Source organism: Heptranchias perlo, chromosome 4 (assembly GCF_035084215.1).
Source record: "Heptranchias perlo isolate sHepPer1 chromosome 4, sHepPer1.hap1, whole genome shotgun sequence".
Classification (NCBI taxonomy): domain Eukaryota; kingdom Metazoa; phylum Chordata; class Chondrichthyes; order Hexanchiformes; family Hexanchidae; genus Heptranchias; species Heptranchias perlo.
Genome location: NC_090328.1, coordinates 21502414 through 21521804, shown reverse-complemented (window position 1 = coordinate 21521804; position 19391 = coordinate 21502414). Strand labels below are relative to the sequence as shown.

At 48.4% G+C, this 19391-nt stretch overlaps 1 protein-coding gene and 1 long non-coding RNA gene across 3 annotated transcripts in view; one reads left to right on the top strand and one right to left on the bottom strand.

The window, feature by feature from the left end:
* LOC137320758 (protein WWC2-like) overlaps nucleotides 1-19391 on the bottom strand; it is a 215038-nt gene that overhangs the window by 168152 nt on the left and 27495 nt on the right. The gene's annotated exons all lie outside the window — the stretch shown is intronic.
* The window catches only part of LOC137320760 (uncharacterized), a 31483-nt gene continuing 14353 nt past the window's right edge, over nucleotides 2262-19391 (top strand). Inside the window, exon 1 of the long non-coding RNA XR_010962644.1 lies at nucleotides 2262-2457. This is a non-coding gene — a long non-coding RNA (uncharacterized lncRNA). The remainder of the gene's footprint in view (nucleotides 2458-19391) is intronic.

The window sequence follows — 19391 nt, the reverse complement described above, 5'->3', positions numbered from 1 at the left end:
CCAGTAGCTATGGTAACAGTTATGTTATTGAAATGCACGTTCTAATTCCCCTGGACAAGAATTTTTAGTTCAAAGCTGCAGTGTCCATGAATTCCACAGCTAGATAATAAGATAAATAAAGAAAAATCCCCTGCATTTATACAGCACGTTATCCTTCTGTAGCTCCTTGGCTGCTTCATCAGGCCCCATAATTTAGTAACATCTGCGAATGTGACTAATTTGTATTGTGGTTTTGAATCCAGGTCGTTTATGCAGATTAGAAACAATTGGGGCCCCCATCACCAAACCCTGGCCACTTCACTTATTATAACTTCCCCGTCACTCCACTAAAGAGCATGTGCTGCTTCATCTCTTTCATCCAATTCCTTAACCACCTCCAGACGCCTTAAGGTTGTGTAGCAGCCCTTTCCTGTGAGACTCGAGTGAAGGGTTTTTTTTCCCCCAGAGTCCAGCTACATTACATCAGTGGGCTTTCCATCATTCATTTGGGACGTTACTGCCTCAGAACTGTCAAGAAGTTTGGTGAGGCAGGATCATCGTCCCGTGCTGAAACCATGTTACCTGTCATTTACTAGGTTATTCTCATAAAAGTAATCCTGAAGTTTGTTCATTATTTTGGTGAGTTATTGACGTATAATCCAGAACAACTCACTGGAGTGATCAGTAGCTGGTTCTTCTGCTCCCTAAGTCTGATGGAGCCAACTTTACCACTGCCGTAGCTGAAATCAGCTAACAGCATGGAAAGATTGAACCTGGGACCTCTGTGATCGGTACCACATCGGGCAGTGCATTTACTAACTGAGCCACGGTAGTTGGTGGGGGGGGCGGGGAGGGGGTCCCAATGGCAGAAAGTGCACCGGAACCGTGGAAGTCCATAGTTATGTACCCGCAACTGTCAGTCACAAGGATGACATAGCAACCCAGGAAGCACAGAGTAGTCTAACCAAAGGCACACAAAACAGCTGAGAACCAGTCACAGTAATTAAGTGGAAAGAATGTGAGTAATGCAATGAAAGGAATTATCTTACCACTGGGGTTTCGGTCCTTTAGAAACAGCTTTCAAAACTGAACTGACTGGAATTTGCTGAAACCGGGCAGGAACTTCCTTAAATTACTTCCAGCAGCTAGCAGTGAGTATTTACTCAGCCTAGAAAACAAACCGCTGCCACTTGCAACTGCTTTATTATCTAGATGCATGTCTCATTTTAGAAAAACAAATTCTTTCTAAGTGTGCAGCAAGATTTGGTGTAAATGGGACAAATACTCCTAACCGCTAGCAAACCAGTTACTGTTCAACCCAATAATGTATAGCCCTCACCATGGTTACAAGCTGCTGCTGAACACTGTAGCTGAACGGATGCACAATGCTTGGCACAGTTTGCAAAACAGGAATTTGTGGATCAGGAGCAACAAGTTTCTTTTTATCCCAATGAATAAAAGTATTTATTTTTCAGACTGTGGCAGAGGTTTCTGCCCTAATGATTTTCCTTTTTGCTGCAGGAAACTTAACTCTTCCCCCCCACCCCTCTTCCACCACCCCCCGCCAAACCCCACCCCCCAAAAAAAATTGTAGGAGTGAGTGCAGTGGCAGGGTGAATTCAACAGTTTCCTTTTTACCTCAATCATTCAACAAAGATGAACTGTTTAAATTGTTATCACCGTCAAAGTACACACAACTTTGGGAAAGAAATAGTTTTCATGATCTTCTAAAAATAAACATTACAAACCACCATGGATGAAGTGCGACTTGGAGGGAAAGTTGGAAGTGATGGTGTTCCCGACACATTGCTGCGTTTGTCCTTGGTGATAAAGTTCGCAAGGAAAGGAGGTACCATCAAAGTAAGCTTGGTGAGTTGCTGTAGATCACACAGTGCAGCCACGATGCACCGATGATGATGGGGGTGAATATTGAGTCCAGCGGCGGGATCTGTTTTAGATGGTATGTTGTATTCCATCACACTACTTGCAAGCCTTTAGATGGTGGAAAGCCAGGAGGTGAGCCACTCGTCGCTGAGTACCCAGCCTCCGTCCTGCTCTTGTAGCTACAGCGTTGATGCAGTTGGTCCTGTTAAGCTTCTGGTCAATGGTGACCCCCTCCCCCCACCCCTAAGATGTTGATGATGGAGTACTCAGCAATGATGGTGCTGTTAAAGGTCAAGAGGGGATAACTGGGCTATCTTTTGTTTGAGATGGTCATTATTTAGTACATATGTTATCTAGTTCCTGCTGTTGGCTAACATGGGCTGCTTTATTATAGGAGGAGATGTGAATGGAGCTGAACAGTGCACAATCGTCAGCAAACAGCACCTCTCCTGACATTATGATGGAGGGACGGTTGCTCATGAACTAGCTGGACTTGATTGGGCCAAGGATATTTCCCCAAGGAAGTCCTGCAGCTATGTCCAAGGGCTGCAACGATTGGCCTCCAACAACTACAGCCATCTTCCTTTGTGTCAGGTATGACTCCAGCCACTGGAGGGTTTTCCCAATGACATCATCTTTGCTAGGACTCCTGTGTCCATTACAATCGGGAGTTTACCTTTACTGCCTATATCTAGTCATAGAGTATAATAATGAAACTCCCTCGTTATGTTATCTGGTCACCTTAAACTCGCACATGCCACCATGCACACTCCTTTAATCATCCAAAAGGTGGAATGATTAGCACTTTAGTAAGACGACACAGATTCATTGAACTGCTTTATTTTACAGTCAGTAAGTGAACATAGTTATAACAAATCTCACCTTCAACTTAATTTCAGTCTCCCTTGTAATAAAGAAAATAATAAAACACACTACACTGTCCATATTAATGGGCTAAGCAACACCTTCTTTTGGTCAGCCCTTTAACTGAATCAGACCTAGGCTTGCTCTGGCCCTGGTCAGCTGTCTTCTTAAGGTCCACTGACTTTTAAGTGCCTCTCTCAGCAGATCTTCCCAGCTGATCCGGAGCATGTGCTGCTGTTCTGTTATTTCCCCTCTGGACAGGAAGTTGAGGGCTTAAACTCCGACCCTCTCCCTGTCAAGAGATTGGCCATGACATGGAGATGCCGGTGATGGACTGGGGTGGACAAATGTAAGGAGTCGTACAACACCAGGTTATAGACCAACAGCTTTATTTGAAATCACAAGCTTTCGGAGCTTTGCTCCTTCGTCAGGTGAAGTGAAGAGATACATAAAGGCACAGCATACTGACTACTATATATGCTGTTCCTTTATGTAACTCTTCTTTTTTTTTCAAAAAATATACTTTATTCATAAAATTTGCAGCAGTACATACAATACAGTTGTCATATCACTTTCCAAACGTACACAATATAGATTATACAATTTGCAGGTTACGTTAAGTGCAGTACAATGAACACATTGGACATCGTTGCAGTTCATGACACTGTAGGGTGTCTCATTGCATCATACTCAACACAGATTATTGCTTACAGATTCATTTCAGATTTATTACAGGTACATTACAGCAATTTGAATTTTACATTCTGCCCGAGGGGGTTTTTCCCTGATTGCAGCCCCTCGGCTTACAATGGTGGGAAGGCTCTAAACGGTTGCCTTTCCCCACAGGGCCTTTGCGGCGGCCGCACCCATCCTCAGTGCATCCCTCAGCACGTAGTCCTGGACCTTGGAATGTGCCAGTCTGCAACACTCGGTCGAGGACAGCTCCTTGTGCTGGAAGATCAGCAAGTTTCGGGCAGACCAAAGGGCGTCTTTCACCGAGTTGATGGTCTTCCAGCAGCAGCCGATGTCCGTCTCAGTGTGCGTCCCCGGGAACAGCCCGTAGAGCACAGAAACCTGTGTTACGGAACTGCTCAGGACGAACCTGGACAGATACCACTGCATCTCTCTCCAGACCTTCTTTGCAAAGGCACATTCCATAAGGAGATGGGTGACGGTCTCGTCTCCACCGCAGCCTCCTCTGGGACAGCGCGCGGTGGCGCTGAGAGCCCGGGAGTGCATGAAGGATCTGACGGGAAGGGCCCTTCTCACCACCAGCCAAGCTAGGTCTTGGTGCTTGTTTGAGAGCTCTGGCGATGAGGCGTTCTGCCAAATGACATTGACAGTCTGCTCGGGGAACCAACCGACAGGATCCACCATCTCCTTTTCCCGCAGGGTCTCGAGGACGTTACGTGCGGACCACTTGCTGATCGCCTTGTGGTCAAAGGTGTTTTCCTGCACAAACCTTTCCACGAAGGACAGGTGGGGCGGAACGGTCCAACTGGACGGAGCGTTCCGTGGCAGCGTGGCCAGGCCCATCCTTCTCAACACCGGGGACAGGTAGAACCTCAGCACGTAGTGACACTTTGTGTTTGCGTACTGAGGGTCTATGCACAGCTTGATGCAGCCGCACACAAAGGTGGCCATCAGGATGAGGGCCATGTTGGGCACGCCTTTCCCCCCTTTCTCTGGAGATTTGTACATCGTGACCCTGCGGACACGGTCCATTTTTGATCTCCAGACAAAGTGGAAGATGGCTCGGGTGACTGTCGCGGCGCAGGAGCGAGGTATGGGCCAGACCTGCGCCACGTACAGCAACACCGAGAGCACCTCGCACCTGATGACCAGGTTCTTGCCCACGATCGAGAGGGATCGTTGATGTCACAGTCCCAGTTTCTGCTTAACCTTGGAGATACGCTCCTCCCAGTTTTTGGTGCACGCCCCGGCCCCCCCGAACCAGATCCCCAGCACCTTCAGGTAATCCGACCTGACGGTGAAGGGGACAAAGGATCGGTCGGTCCAGTTCCCAAAGAACATGGCCTCGCTCTTGCTACGATTTACCCTGGCCCCCGAGGCCAGTTCGAAACGGTCGCAGATGCTCATCAATCTGCGGACCGACAGCTGATCCGAGCAAAAGACGGCGACGTCATCCATGTACAGGGAGGCCTTGACCTGAGTGCCTCCGCTGCCTGGGATCGTCACCCCTCTTATGCCCGCATCCCTCCTGATGGACTCGGCAAAGGGTTCGATGCAACACACGAACAAGACGGAGGAGAGAGGACAGCCCTGCCTGACTCCAGATTTGATCGGAAAGCTTTCTGATTCCCACCCGTTGATTGAAACTGCGCTACTGATGTTTGTGTAGAGCAGTTGGATCCAATTGCGGATTCCCTCCCCAAACCCCATTTTGGAGAGCACGTCCATCATGTACGTGTGGGATATTCTGTCAAAGGCCTTCTCCTGGTCCAGGCTGATCAGGCAGGTGTTCACCCCCCTGTCCTGTACGTAGGCAATCGTATCCCTGAGTAGCGCCAGGCTATCAGAGATCTTCCTGCCGGGTACGGTGCAGGTCTGATCGGGGTGGATCACCACCTCCAGGGCTGACTTGACCCGATTGGCGATGACCTTGGACAGAATTTTGTAGTCCACGTTAAGTAGTGAGATGGGTCGCCAATTTTTGATTTCTTCCCTCTCCCCCTTCCGTTTGTAGATGAGGGTGATGATGCCTTTCCTCATGGAGTCTGACATGCTGCCTGCCAGAAGCATACCCCCGTACAATTCTAGCAGGTCTGGGCCTATCCAGTCCCACAGAGCCGAGTACAACTCCACCGGCAAACCACCGCTTCCGGGAGTCTTACTCTTCTCGAAGGATCGGACGGCCTTTGTCAGTTCGTCCAGAGTTAGCGGGTGATCCAGACTCTCCCGCTTGCTGTCGTCTAGAACCTCCGTGATAGACGACAAGAAGGAGTGGGAGGCCGCGCTGTCTGTGGGCTTCGCGTCGTACAGTCCGGCATAAAAGGATTTGCAGATCCTCAGTATGTCGGGCTGCGAGGACGTGACCGAGCCGTTCTCTTCCTTCAGGCTGCTGATCACAGAGCTCTCTCTGTGCACCTTTTGGAAGAAGAAGCGCGAGCAAGTCTCGTCCTGCTCCACGGAGCGGACTCTGGACCGGAAGATGATCTTGGAGGCCTCGGAGGCAAAGAGCGAGGCTTGCTGGTCCTTCACCTCTCTGAGTTCCTCCCCGACATCGATCCCCATCGACTGCAGCAGGAGAAGATTCTGCATGCTTTTCTGGAGTCGGGACGTTTCCCTCTGCCTCTCTCTCGCCTTCTGAACACCTTTGAGGATGAAGAACCTCTTGATGTTCGCCTTGATGGCTTCCCACCAGTGCACTGGGGAATCAAAGAGGGGCTTTACGGTTCTCCAACCTTTGTAATCCCTCGTCAGTTCCTCAATGTTTCCCGGGGTCAACAGTTTCACGTTCAGCTTCCATGTCCCCCTGCCCACTCTCTGATCGTCCTGTAGGTGACAGTCGGCCAGGAGGAGGCAGTGGTCAGAGAAGAACACCGGTGTGACCTTGGTGGATCTGACCTTGAGCTTCGGGGATACAAACAGGAAGTCTATCCTGGAACGGACGGACCCGTCTGGTCTGGACCAGGTGTATTGACGCGCCGCTCCGTCTGCAGGGTTGCTGAAGACGTCGCACAGCTTGGCGTCTTTCACCGCTTCCATCAGGAGTTTGGACGTGGCGTCCAGTTTGCTGTCGGCTCTGCCGGATCGTCCAGCCGCATCGATGATGCAGTTGAAGTCACCGCCGAGAATGACCGGCTTGGACGTCGCCAGCAGCAGTGGGAGCTGCTGGAAGACGGCCAGCCGCTCGTCCTTCAGAGCCGGGGCATACACGTTGATCAGCCGGAGCGGAGCGTTTTTGTACATTACGTCTGCTACGAGGAGACGGCCCCCCACCACCTCCTTTACTTCGGTGATGGTGAAGTTGCCCCCCCGCAGCAGAATCCCCAGGCCGGAGGCACGGTTATCGTTGCCTCCCGACCAGATAGACGGCCCGTGGGCCCAGCGCTGCGACCATTGCCTGTAATTGCTGAGATGCGGCAGGCCGCACTCCTGTAAGAACAGCAGGTCGCTCTTGACCTTGGCCAGGTAGTCCAAGGTCGACACACATCGCGTAGTGCTTTTAACGCTACGCACGTTAATGGATGCGACTTTCAGACCCATTTTAACAACTGTTTAAAGTCTCACCCGTCAGTCCGTTTGCTGTTTCCAGCTCTTGGCCGTGTTTCTGCATATAGGTGATCTGTGTAAAGTGTTCCATGATCCCTGAGCTGAGGTACGAGTTCTGTTCTGCCTCAGAGAGGGGGTCGTCGTTCCGCCGGGGTGACATCGGCGGCCTGGTGTCGGGTGAAGAGTGCGTGCGATCCTCGATCGGTTGGGGCTCCTCGTTGTCGCTTCTCCCGGTTTCCCGGAGCTGGTCTTCGCTCTCTGCGGTGCTGCTCCCGGTGTCCCGGAGCTGGTGTGCGCTGGGCACTACGATGCTGCCGGCTTCCCGGAGCTGGAGGGCACTGGAGGCGTTGTCGCTCCCAGTGTTCTGGAGATGGGGGCTGCCGATCGCATCGGGGTCACCTTGGGTATTTTGCCGCTTTCGGTGGGACGGCTGACCACTTCGCTCCTGTCGTCCCTCCTCGTCAGACTCTTCACTTCACCTGACGAAGGAGCAAAGCTCCGAAAGCTTGTGATTTCAAATAAAGCTGTTGGACTATAACCTGGTGTTGTGCGACTTCTTACAAGAGATTGGCCTGCAGGGCTGCCAATTAAATTGGCAATCGCCACCCCCCCCCCCCGCCCCCCGCCCCCGGGGTAAAGGCATCTAGCAACTAATTCCTGCTGTTTTCAAAATGAATAGGGATAACACAACATGATGAGCTTGGATGGTTTATAGGAAAGACATAACGACCCTCATTGTTCGATCATAAAACAGGCTGCATTCCACTGACTGGTCTGTCTGGCTTGGCATGAATATACATCTTGCCACACACCCCTCCCCCCCCCAAATCCTAGCTCTTGACTGCAAGGTAGATTTTAAACCTTTGTGAGCTCACTTTAACTTAAAAGTAACATCAATATAAATCATACCCAGATCTTCCTCAGTAAAATGGTCAAACACCCTGAACCGCAACATCAAAAAATATTTCATAATTCTATTTTTGTTACATTACAACAGTGACTACACTTCAAAAGTACTTGAGTGCTTCTAAAGCGCTTTGGGACATCCTACGGTTATGAAAGGTGCTATATAAATGCAAGTTCTTTCTCTGTTCTTTAGTGTTAGAGAAGACATGGAATGTGCTATTCGAAACATTGGTAGAACCAGAATCCATAATGGCTTTTAAAAGGGAAGTGCATGTATGTTTGAAAAATATACTTTTAAAAGGGTATGGGAAACGAGAAGGGCAAGTGGACAGCTCTTTCAAAGAGCTTGCACAGGTGTGGTGGGCCAAATGGCCTCTTTCTGCACTGTAAAATTCTATGATTTTAAAAGCCAGACGAGAGACGTGCCTCATTTTCATCACTGGGGCATCACACAATTGAAACATGATACAGTTTTGTGCAAATCATGCCACTGCACCACTTGTTTATAATTAACGTACATTTCTATAGCACTCATTGCATACAAAGGGATGGCACTGGCTAGCGAGTGGACACTCTGGTGAGGGGGTGGAGGTGAATTAAGGCAGTCATGAGGGTCCACATGCATGGTCAAAGAGGAAGGTCAGGGGAGGTTTTTGAAAGCAGGGAAGGAGATGCCAAAGCAGAGATTCTGAGGGAAGAAGTCCCAGAGGGCATAGACAAGGTAGCTGAAGGAAAGGCCGCCAATCGTGAAGCAGAAGAGGCAAATGAAGAAAATATATGCAAAATTTTTTTTTGATGGAAGTGGTGCTCCTTTAAATGAAGAAGCTGACACAAATGTTGCTAGTTTACATCAAGAACAGATGCACTTTTAGAACTGACAGGGTTGCATCTGCTGCACCATCATGCCAAGTTTCTGACAATGTAATTAGATGAGGAGAAAGTTTGAAAGTGACCCTCGGGTACCATGAGCTTGAGGCTGATATCAGATACTGATATCACTCCATTCCTACAGACAGCACTAAGAGTACTTCAAAGCAGGAGTCAGGACCTTGGGTCTTGTGAATATCTAGACTTGCTCCATAGTTCTTATCTATCAGGATAAACAGCTGATTGATGAGCTTTTTCAATGGGCCACGTCTGCTGCTTGACATACTTTCTAACAAGCTGCCTTAAGTCAACACATAGTTCCGACAGGTACGTACGTATCTATTACCCTGTCAGACAAAAATCTGTCCTGTACGCTCCAGAAGAAAGAAAATGGACAAGTACTATGCGAAGTGACAGGAGAGTTCATAAATCAGTTCTAGCTGTCACAATTATTATAAGTCTACGGATTTTTAATGAGGGTTAACTAGTTGACCTCATACCAGAACTGTCACAGACTGTGCATCAGGACCAAGGTTGCTAGCACACCAGAAAATCAGGTACTTGTTTCTAATTTCAAAATATACTTTATTCCATAAAATTTAAAGATACACACTGTTCAAATAAAGGGCACAAAATGCAGCTCAGAAGTTCAAAGCAATACAGTACCGATTGCATACACTATGATCTTATTGTTACAATTTTAAAACACTACATATTTTCCAATACATCCTGTTCAATACAAGGTGGGGTACCTTACACGATGGCCTTTCCCCACACAGCCTTTCTGTAGGCCGCACCTTGCTTCAGTGCGTCCCTCAGCACATACTTCTTGACCTTTGAGTGCGTCAGTCGGCAACACTCGGTCGTGGACAGCTCCTTCAGCTGGAAGACCAGCCGGTTTCGGGCAGACCAAAGGGTCTCCTTCACCGAGCTGATGGTCTTCCAGCCGCAGTTGATGTCTGTCTCGGTGTGCGTCCCGGTGAACAGCCCCTAGAACACAACGTCCTGTGTAACCGAACTGTTTGGGATGAACCAACGCATCTCTCTCCACACCTTCTGTGCGAAGGGGCAGTCCATCAGGAGGTGGACGATGGCCTCCTCCCCGCCACAGCCTCGAAGGCAGCACGTGGTGGCGCTGAGATTCCGTGCGTGTTGGAAGGACTGCACTGGGAGGGCCCTTCTCACCACCATCCAGGCTACATCCTGGTGCCTGTTGGTCAGTTCCGGTGACGAGACATTCTACCAAATGGCATCGACCGTCTGGTCGGGGAAGAAACCGATCGAGTCCACCCTCTCCGTTCCTTGCAGGTCTCTTAGAACGTTTCGTGTTGACCACTGTCTGGCGGCCTTGTGGTCGAAGGGGCTCCTCCTCAGGAACTTCTCCACCTAGGACAGGTGGGGGGGGGGGGGGGGGGGGGGGGGGGGTGGCAACGGTCCAGCTGGACGGGATGTCCCGCGCCTGCTCGGCCAGCGTGGCCAGACCAGGTACAGTACTCTTTCGCCCATTCCCAATCCCTGCTCCCCTGTGTTACAGTTGTATAACCAGCCAGGAATGGAAGTCACAACTACCATACACGCAGGGAACACAATGCAAAGCATGAGGGTGCAACTTATACACCAGCCTTTACAGTGTTCAAAACAATTATACAACCTAAATGGGCTCATCAAATTGTAGGGGTCAGAATTTTAAAAACCGACTTTCTTCACTGTAAAAACGAGCGCAGTCATCTTATATTACTCCACAAACTGGCTATGGAACTTTAGAGTTTAAGAATTTATCAAATATGATTAATTATGTAACTTGTAGCATTTTTTTATCTGCCATCCTTCGATCATCTCTTCTCTCCCTTCGAACTCATGTTGGGCTATGACTCCATGTGCTAATGATCATTCTTTAATGTGTGGGTCTGTACAGTGAATGTTAGCAGACTATTTAACCACAGGAGCATCACAGCCAAGCAGGATCCTATCCTCAGCCAATGAAAACACAGACAGATGTACACATACAAGTGCCAGGCAATGGCCATCTCCAACAAGAGAGAGTCTAACCACCTCCCCATGACATTCAACGGCATTACCATCACCGAATCCCCCACCATCAACATCCTGGGGGTCACCATTGACCAGAAACTTAACTGGACCAGCCACATAAATACTACAAGAGCAGGTCAGAGGCTGGGTATTCTGCGGCGAGTGACTCACCTCCTGACTCCCCAAAGCCTTTCCACCATCTACAAGGCACAAGTCAGGAGTGTGATGGAATACTCTCCACTTGCCTGGATGAGTGCAGTTCCAACAACACTCAAGAAGCTCAACACCATCTAAGATAAAGCAGCCCGCTTGATTGGCACCCCATCCACCACCCTAAACATTCACTCCCTTCACCACCGGCGCACTGTGGCTGCAGTGTGTATCATCCACAGGATGCACTGCAGCAACTCGCCAAGGCTTCTTCGACAGCACCTCCCAAACCCGCGACCTCTACCATCTAGATGGACAAGAGCAGCAGGCACATGGGAACAACACCACCTACACGTTCCCCTCCAAGTCACACACCATCCCGACTCGGAAATATATCACCGTTCCTTCATCGTCGCTGGGTCAAAATCCTGGAACTCCCTACCTAACAGAACTGTGGGAGAACCTTCACCACATGGACTGCAGCGGTTCAAGAAGGCGGCTCACCACCACCTTCTCAAGGGCAATTAGGGATGGGCAATAAATGCTGGCCTCGCCAGCGACGCCCACATCCCGTGAACGAATGAAAAAAACCATATACATATGATCCTATACATCAAATGACAACACTGACACACATACACACACACACACACTTCCAACAAGGGTCACTGGATAGTGATGATGTGTAAAATCTGGTCAGGTTTTCCCCTCCTTTGCCTGGTGCTGCTCAGGCCAAGTGACCCCACTATAGTCCCAGGTGAGATCAGGTAATTGGCAATATAAAACTACTGTCATATGCCCTTAAATTGTCATTATCCTCAGCATGCCTCTGAGGTACCTGCAATGCTAAAAAGGGGTTTTAATTCCAACAGCTCTACTTTAAATATCAATAAACATATCCTGTTCTCCCTGGCACTTTATCCAAGTTTAGAAAGTGCTCTGTAATTGAAGTACATATGACATTTGAGAGAAAATTCAAATTTGAAACCTTTGACATTCAAAATCACATCCTTATATTCATACAATCAAGCTGCCAGACACAGGATAGAAACAATTTGAACCCTCCCTGCCACCTCCCCCCACCCCCCAATGGCTCAGTACCCATTGTGGCACTGACCAATGCAAACTAGGAGAGTTCAAGGTCCAAGTCTTGGTCGACATTGAGTTAGCTGATCTCAGTCAGCACGATAGGACACTACAGTTGGCCTCAGTTCCCCAGGTTAGGGAGACAAAAGAACAGTCATCCAGGTGTCCCACTCATCGCTATTTTGCAATTCCTGCTGAAAAGTACATTTTTATAGTTGTTGGATAAGGACAGAAACTGCTGTGATGCCCTCCCTGATTAAATAGAGCAATCCTCACTCTCTCGGCTTACACGTGAAGGACCACCTGATTGAGGTACTGGAAGCTAAAGACACCCAAGGAACTATCAAGGATCAGTGAATCTGGGAGAGAAAAATTGGGCAGGGAGAGGGGAAGCCTGAGAATTTAGACAAGTCCTAATTTTCTCATCTACGAGTAGCTCACCATTTCTGACAACAAAAGATCCTCAGGCATGTTCGTTACCAAATAACACTGTCATTAGAAAATTACTCTTGGCTTCACGGTCAGCACGCAAGAAGATTTTCAGCCATGTTGGAGATTAAAACCACTTTCTACAGAACTGTAATTACACGGGATTCTGAACTGAACCAGTTTCAAAAATCTGCTTTGCTACTCGGTACTGAGTTAGCTGATCTCAGCCAGAGTGGCAATCGAGGCACTATAATTGCCCTCAGCATCCCTGGGTTAGGGCAAGGAGAAAAAAATGAACCAGCAGCCCAGCTCCTGATTGTTATACAATGCTGGGTGCAGGAAAATGCACCTGTGGACCATCGTTCCCTCAAAGCTGCGACCGCGCAGCAGTCTGTTGTGGGCCGCGCACTTAAACACTCTGTCCGCACACCAAACCAGTGCTCTCGGCCCCTCTCTCACACTGACCAGTCCCCAGGCCCTTCTCCAGCTCTGCCTCCCCGGGTTCCCAGTGCTCCAACCCCAGGCGGGCTGCTCTGCCTCTGGAGCCAGGGAGCGTCCGAGGGTTCCGGAGGTCCGAGTGTCCGATCTCGTGGCTCCGGCCCTGGGAGGCGGCGGATTCAAGGTCTCATTTTCTTCTTCCTGAGCCCCTCAACTTCATCCGGCAGCGTAATGTTGGCGAGTGATGATTTATTGCCCTGGAAACCAATAGGAGGAGAGCTCTGGTCAGAGGGCCAAGGGAGCAGCGTGTTCTGCACCAATCGCGGTGCTTGAGGGGTGGAACCTGAGTCGGCAAGTCACGTGAGTTCGTGTGAACCCCTGTTAAACAATTTATCTTTTAAAAGATAAATCGAGATTTCTTTTGTCAAGAAAACAGTTTAACATTTGTCAGTGTTTTGTTTTCCTGGAGTTCCTATTATGAGTTTCAGACACTTTAGTGCCAAGTGGACCAGGTGTTTAAAGGTCATTCATTTCCCTCTTTCCATGTCGCTGTTAGTTAAAGGTTCAGAGATTAATTTCCCCCTCATTATGCATCGATTTGTGATATTTAGAGGGACAATGTCTCACCTTTTGTGCCCCTTTAGTAGTTAAAGTAACATCCTTCCTGTTAGTCTTGAGTCACATTCTGTACTGGGGGAGACGGCTGTCTATTTTGGTGGCTTCTGCCTTTAAAATTTTCATCCTCTCGTCAAATCCCTCCAAACCCTGTCTATGGCTGTAACCTCCTCCAGCCCTACCACCCTCTTTTTATTAGGACAAACTGTTTCCAGTGACAGAAGGGTCAGTAACCAGAGGACACAGGATTAAGGTGATTGGCAAAAGGAATAGAGGCGTCATGAGGAGAAAACACTTTACGCAGCGAATTGTTATGATCTGGAATGCACTGCCTGAAAGGGTGGTGGAAGCAGATTCAGTAATAGCTTTCAAAAGGGAATTGGATAAATACTTGAAGTGGAAAAAATTGCAGGGCTATGGGGAAAGAGCAGTGGAATGGGACTAATTGGAAAGCTCATTCAAAGAGCCGACACAGGCACAGTGGGCTGAATGGCCTCCTCCTGTGCTGTAAGATTCGAAGACTATTCCGCGGCTCCGGTGCCAGCCACCGCATTGTTTACCATGTTGCTAGGAAATGCAGTCAGCGAGCAGCTGATTGGCTGCGTGGAAACCAGGAAGTAAAATCGAAACCAATGTGTTTGTCAGCGGCCAATCACAGACCGGACCTATCCACCCAATGAGAGGCCGGGCGCCTCCGCCCGATCAGAGGCCGGGCGCCTCCGCCCGATCAGAGGCCGGGCGCCTCCGCCCGATCAGAGGCCGGGCGCCTCCGCCCGATCAGAGGCCGGGCGCCTCCGCCCGATCAGAGGCCGGGCGCCTCCGCCCGATCAGAGGCCGGGCGCCTCCGCCCGATCAGAGGCCGGGCGCCTCCGCCCGATCAGAGGCCGGGCGCCTCCGCCCGATCAGAGGCCGGGCGCCTCCGCCCGATCAGAGGCCGGGCGCCTCCGCCCGATCAGAGGCCGGGCGCCTCCGCCCGATCAGAGGCCGGGCGCCTCCGCCCGATCAGAGGCCGGGCGCCTCCGCCCGATCAGAGGCCGGGCTCCTCCGCCCGATCAGAGATGAGGGGCCCATACATAGAGGCAGCCAAAACTAATGAGACCTACAAGATGTACAATTGGAATGCAATAATTTGTTAAACCCTACTGAGGATTCAATGGAGGAGGGGTGGGGGGAGGAGAGGGGAGGGAGGGGGAGAAGAGGGCGGGGGTGAAGGGGAGGAGGGGGAGGGGGAGAGGAGAGCTTTAATTAAACTGTTCCTTATCCCCAAATTCGCTCTGACTGATTCAACAAATAGCTGATTGGAATCATTCCCATCAGATAATTTTTAATAAAATATGACACTGGCCTGCTCAATCCTAGTGCAACTTAAGAAACCCATTTGATAAATTATATAAATTTATCAGCCAATATAACATTAAATTGTTACAATTATCCATTATTTTGTACATTTGTTCTGTTTGTTATTTACCCTGAATAATGTTTTCTAAAAAGATGTTCTATTTAAAGTTGTGATGTTTATACGGTGGCGCACACAGCCTTTATATCGGTGCACAAACCCAAATTCGTTCCGCACATGGCCGAAAAAAGTTAGAGGGAACCTTGCTGTGGACGTCTGGTCAGGACAAGATCGGGCTTGGCAATGATGCCATCGTAGTTGGATACCTTGCCAATGCTCACTGTCCATGTTCACGTGTGAAGAATGGCAAAAAAAGACCAACCAGAACCCTGTGGAACTTTATTCATATAATAGTCAGGAGCATAGTGGGGGGGCGGGGGATGGAAAGGAGGGAACCCCACAAAATAAAACATGGGCAAAGCTATTGAAGGGGCTGTGGGTCCTTGCATCAAAATCTTTCAAGTTAACAAGGTGGAATAAAAAGACCATTTAATTAATTACGAATGTTCTGTTTTTAAACAGAATTCAGGCCATTGAGTCAGTCTCTAGTATTTTCAAACCTGACCTTGTGCAAGCAAATTCCTGACATAAGCTGAATGTTACTGTGCCCTAGTTTGCTGATGACATGCATCAGCACCAGTAAATCCAGTCTGGTTTCACACAAATCTGTGGTCATAAGCAGCTTTGCAGTCTATCATATAACCCAATATATTCATAAAGCACCTCGGATTTAAACAGAGTAACTTATGATGATTAACACTCGGTCTTCTGAGGAACATGGTTGACAGTTTTGTGTGAAAACAACGCTGCCAGTGTTTCAGCATATGTGTTGTCCATTACTTCTGTTGCACTTTGCTTCTATGTTTGGAACATGCGCAGATTCAGGAGAATTCTCGCTCTACAATTCATCTTTAATATCCTGACCTAGGAAGGAGAAAAATCAGCCTGGGTACTCACTGCAGATCCCTATCCTGCTAGAAAGTGGTATTTGATGTGTTTTGTGGGGACAGCATCAGGGTAGTCTCCGGTTAAATAGCCTGCTGACATTCAATGTTGGTGCCCACACATCAAGAACGACCATGAGGGCAAGATTCTGCTGTGCACCTTGTCCCCTGTGAGACCACAACCCAGTATGGGGCCAGCAGAGAAACAGGGAGAAAATGTAAATGAATGAGAATATGTACTTGAAATTACTACAGCTCTACTGAGATTACAGATCCATATACCATTCAGTCTGACCCCTTGCTATCATATTCCAAAGGGGATGATGTGAGCTACAGTCTACATAGCTCACACTGAACTGCGGTTACAACATCATCAAACTAAAATATGTGCTGAGTTTTGTCTGCTGAGCTGCAATCCCAGAAAAGTTCATAGTGATCATCACATACTACTAAATTTTCCCTGTCTGTGAAGCTGCGTCAATGATTGGGTAAAAAACATATGGAATGTATATTCTGTATCCGTAGTGTATAGGAAGGAGAGGATCTCCACAGATTAGCTAAACGACCAATTGGGCACCAACTTAAAAGTGTCACAGTTATAAAATAGTCTACTCCTGATAATTTGAAGGCACGTTTTGTGCTAAAAGTTTGAATTATCCAATAATTTGAATTAAGCATCACAAATAACAATGCCAAATGGAAATGTAATCCTTAAAAGAGCTGAATTATCAGAATAGGAATTAAGCAACTCTACATTAACAGGAGCGGACTGTATACATATGCTGGTTTATGCAATAAAACAAATATGCTGTGGCACACTAAAAATGTTTTGCAAATTGGATTTTGCGTTGCATGCTGGGTTATTCGGCCGACTCTGTGGTACAGCGATCCACACAAGGCTGAATTAGTTACATTCACACATGACTAAAGAGTCTGAGACTTTGGAGAACACTTGGACCTACACAGATGGGTAAGCACCAAAGCACTGACAAGACAGATCACACTAATGGTTAACCACAAACGCAGTCCACTGAGATGGTGAACTGAGCGTGGCTAAGTGCCAAAATGCCGCTCAGCCAAATCCAAGGGCCATGTCATCTCATTAGTATGGAATTTAGAGAATGCAATCTATATACGTAAAAGGCCCTCTCAATGCCAACAGTTGGGCAATATGCTCAACATTGTAATTAATTATTAGAGTTACTTTGGTCGATCGGGTCAAACCCTGCGGCCTTTCCAGAAAATAAAACAGCAGTCATTTTTTTTTACGACATTTCTTGTCAGCTCAATAAAATGAAACAGCTTTTGTTTAAAAATAAACATGTACCAAAAAGCTTCTGTAAATGTTTGGAATTTTCATTAAAGGTAAGAAAAGGAAACAGCAGTTGAACAGAGATCGATTTGTTCCTCTGTAAAAATGGTCCATAATGCTTTGCACTAACCAGCAGGTGAATGAGAAGAAATAAATCACTATTTTTACCGATGTAACACAATTTCATCTGATTTCTCATCCGGAGATTTGAAGGTGTGCAGCCTACAAAAGGAGTAGACTTCCAATTTTCCCTGCCTCCATTAGCCTTTTCACCTCCATATGGTGCAGATCAGTAACTATAAGAGGAAGAAATTGGCGTAAAACCTCCAAATTTCGTGGCACAATCTGCCGTTCCTGAACGATGACAGAATTGCGCCAGACACCATATTGGTGCAGCTGATTTATAGTCGTCCAGGCCTCCTGCCTGAAACGGGCGTTAGACTCCTTAAATACGTAAATCCTGGTCCTACGCCGGTTGTAAGACCCCAGGTGCTTGGGCCGCACATGCCCTGCCTAGTTGTACCAGACGTTGAGCGGCCTAACTACTGAAACTTAAAGGATCCTTAATCCTCGCTGGAGGCCACTCGAAAAGGGCCCAGCAAATTTTCAGTTTCTATTTTTGTGGGCCCAGGAGAAGCAGGAGTGCTCCCAGACTGTTTGAGCTGCCCCCCCATCTCCGCCTTCCCACCCACAGCTCCCCCGCTCATCTCCCCACTCGTGAGCTGACCTGCCGGCTGGTTCAGTATAGGAGCGGGCCAATTTACCGCCCTCCCCGGCCAGAGAGCTGCAGTAAGGCACCCGTTTGACACCCGCTGCTCACCGGCAGCATTTTAAACGAGGCCTGGAGCAGAATTTGGCTCGGGCCTCAGGCCGGCACAGACCGGCCCATGGAGTCATTGTTCCGCCGATTTTACGCCTGTTTTGGGTGCAAGTCAAATTTCTCAGCATTTGTTTCAGCTTCAGATTCCTCTTTCTTATTCTCAAACAGTTACTCTGAATGATCGGAAGCACATGTCAAATTATCATGGAGGAACTGACCCTCCATTTTTGTGCCACAATTCATGCCTGCAATTCCCCACACGTATGCCGTGAAATTTGAATTGCATCCAAAATGGGCGTAAAATTAGCGGAGCGATGGCTCCACGTGCTGACCTGAGGCCTAAGTCAAATTTGGATTTAGGCCTCATTTAAATGCCACACGGCAAGTTGCGGCTGCCAAACATTTGGTACCTGCTGCTCACCGGCGGCAGGTGTTTCGTTGCAGCTCGTCAGTTAGGGAGGGTAGGAAATTAGCCAGTTCCTACGGTGAGCCAGCCTGTAGTTGGGGTCTGGGGCAGGATGCAGGCGATCCCGGGACCAAGCCTCAAATGTACCGGCAGTAGGCCTGAGTTATTTTTTTGAGGCGTAGTTCGGGCGTGGCAGATCGCGCCGCAAAATTCAACGGCTTTACACCAATTTTACACCGGAAAAATGGGCGTCAGTGAGTTGACAGCAGCCCTCCTGCTCCTCCTGGTTCCACAGGAACGTTTTTTTTAAAATTACTTTCCGGTGGCGGTCGCTGAAACCGCTGAAGAATCCTGAGCGGAGAAGGCCTGGAGCCTGCTCCGCTCATCGCTCACCAATTTGGTCCAGGGGTCCTGAAATAGCTGTTAGGCCCCTTGTTTACATATGGAAGGAGCATACCGCAAGTTCCCACTTCTTTCAAGTACGTACCACCAGCACCTGTGCAGCCATCTATGCCAAATTATTGGCGCCCATATCCCTGGTGTCGATCGGGTGTGGAAAATTGCTCCCCAAAATTGTAAACAATTTTACAACACCAAGTTATAGTCCAACAATTTTTATTTGAAATCTACAAGCTTTCGGAGGCTTCCTCCTTCGTCAGGTAAATGTCGAAGGAGGAAGCCTCCGAAAGCTTGTAGATTTCGAAGGAGGAAGCCTCCGAAGGCTTGTAGATTTCAAATAAAAATTGTTGGACTATAACTTGGTGTTGTAAAATTGTTTACAATTGTCAACCCCAGTCCATCACCGGCATCTCCACCCCAAAATTGGCCCTTGTCGCGCCCGTTTCGCGCCCATAAAACAGGCGCAACAAGGTCCAATTTCTACCCTCTTCAATGTACAGCACACCTTTTCCTGCTTTACATAGTTGCTAGGAAAAGGCCTGTCTGTGCAATATGCACTTCTAAACATTGCAACAAAGTTATGCCTTGGCTGTCTACTATGCTGTAAGGTAAATGAGTGGACTGAGGGT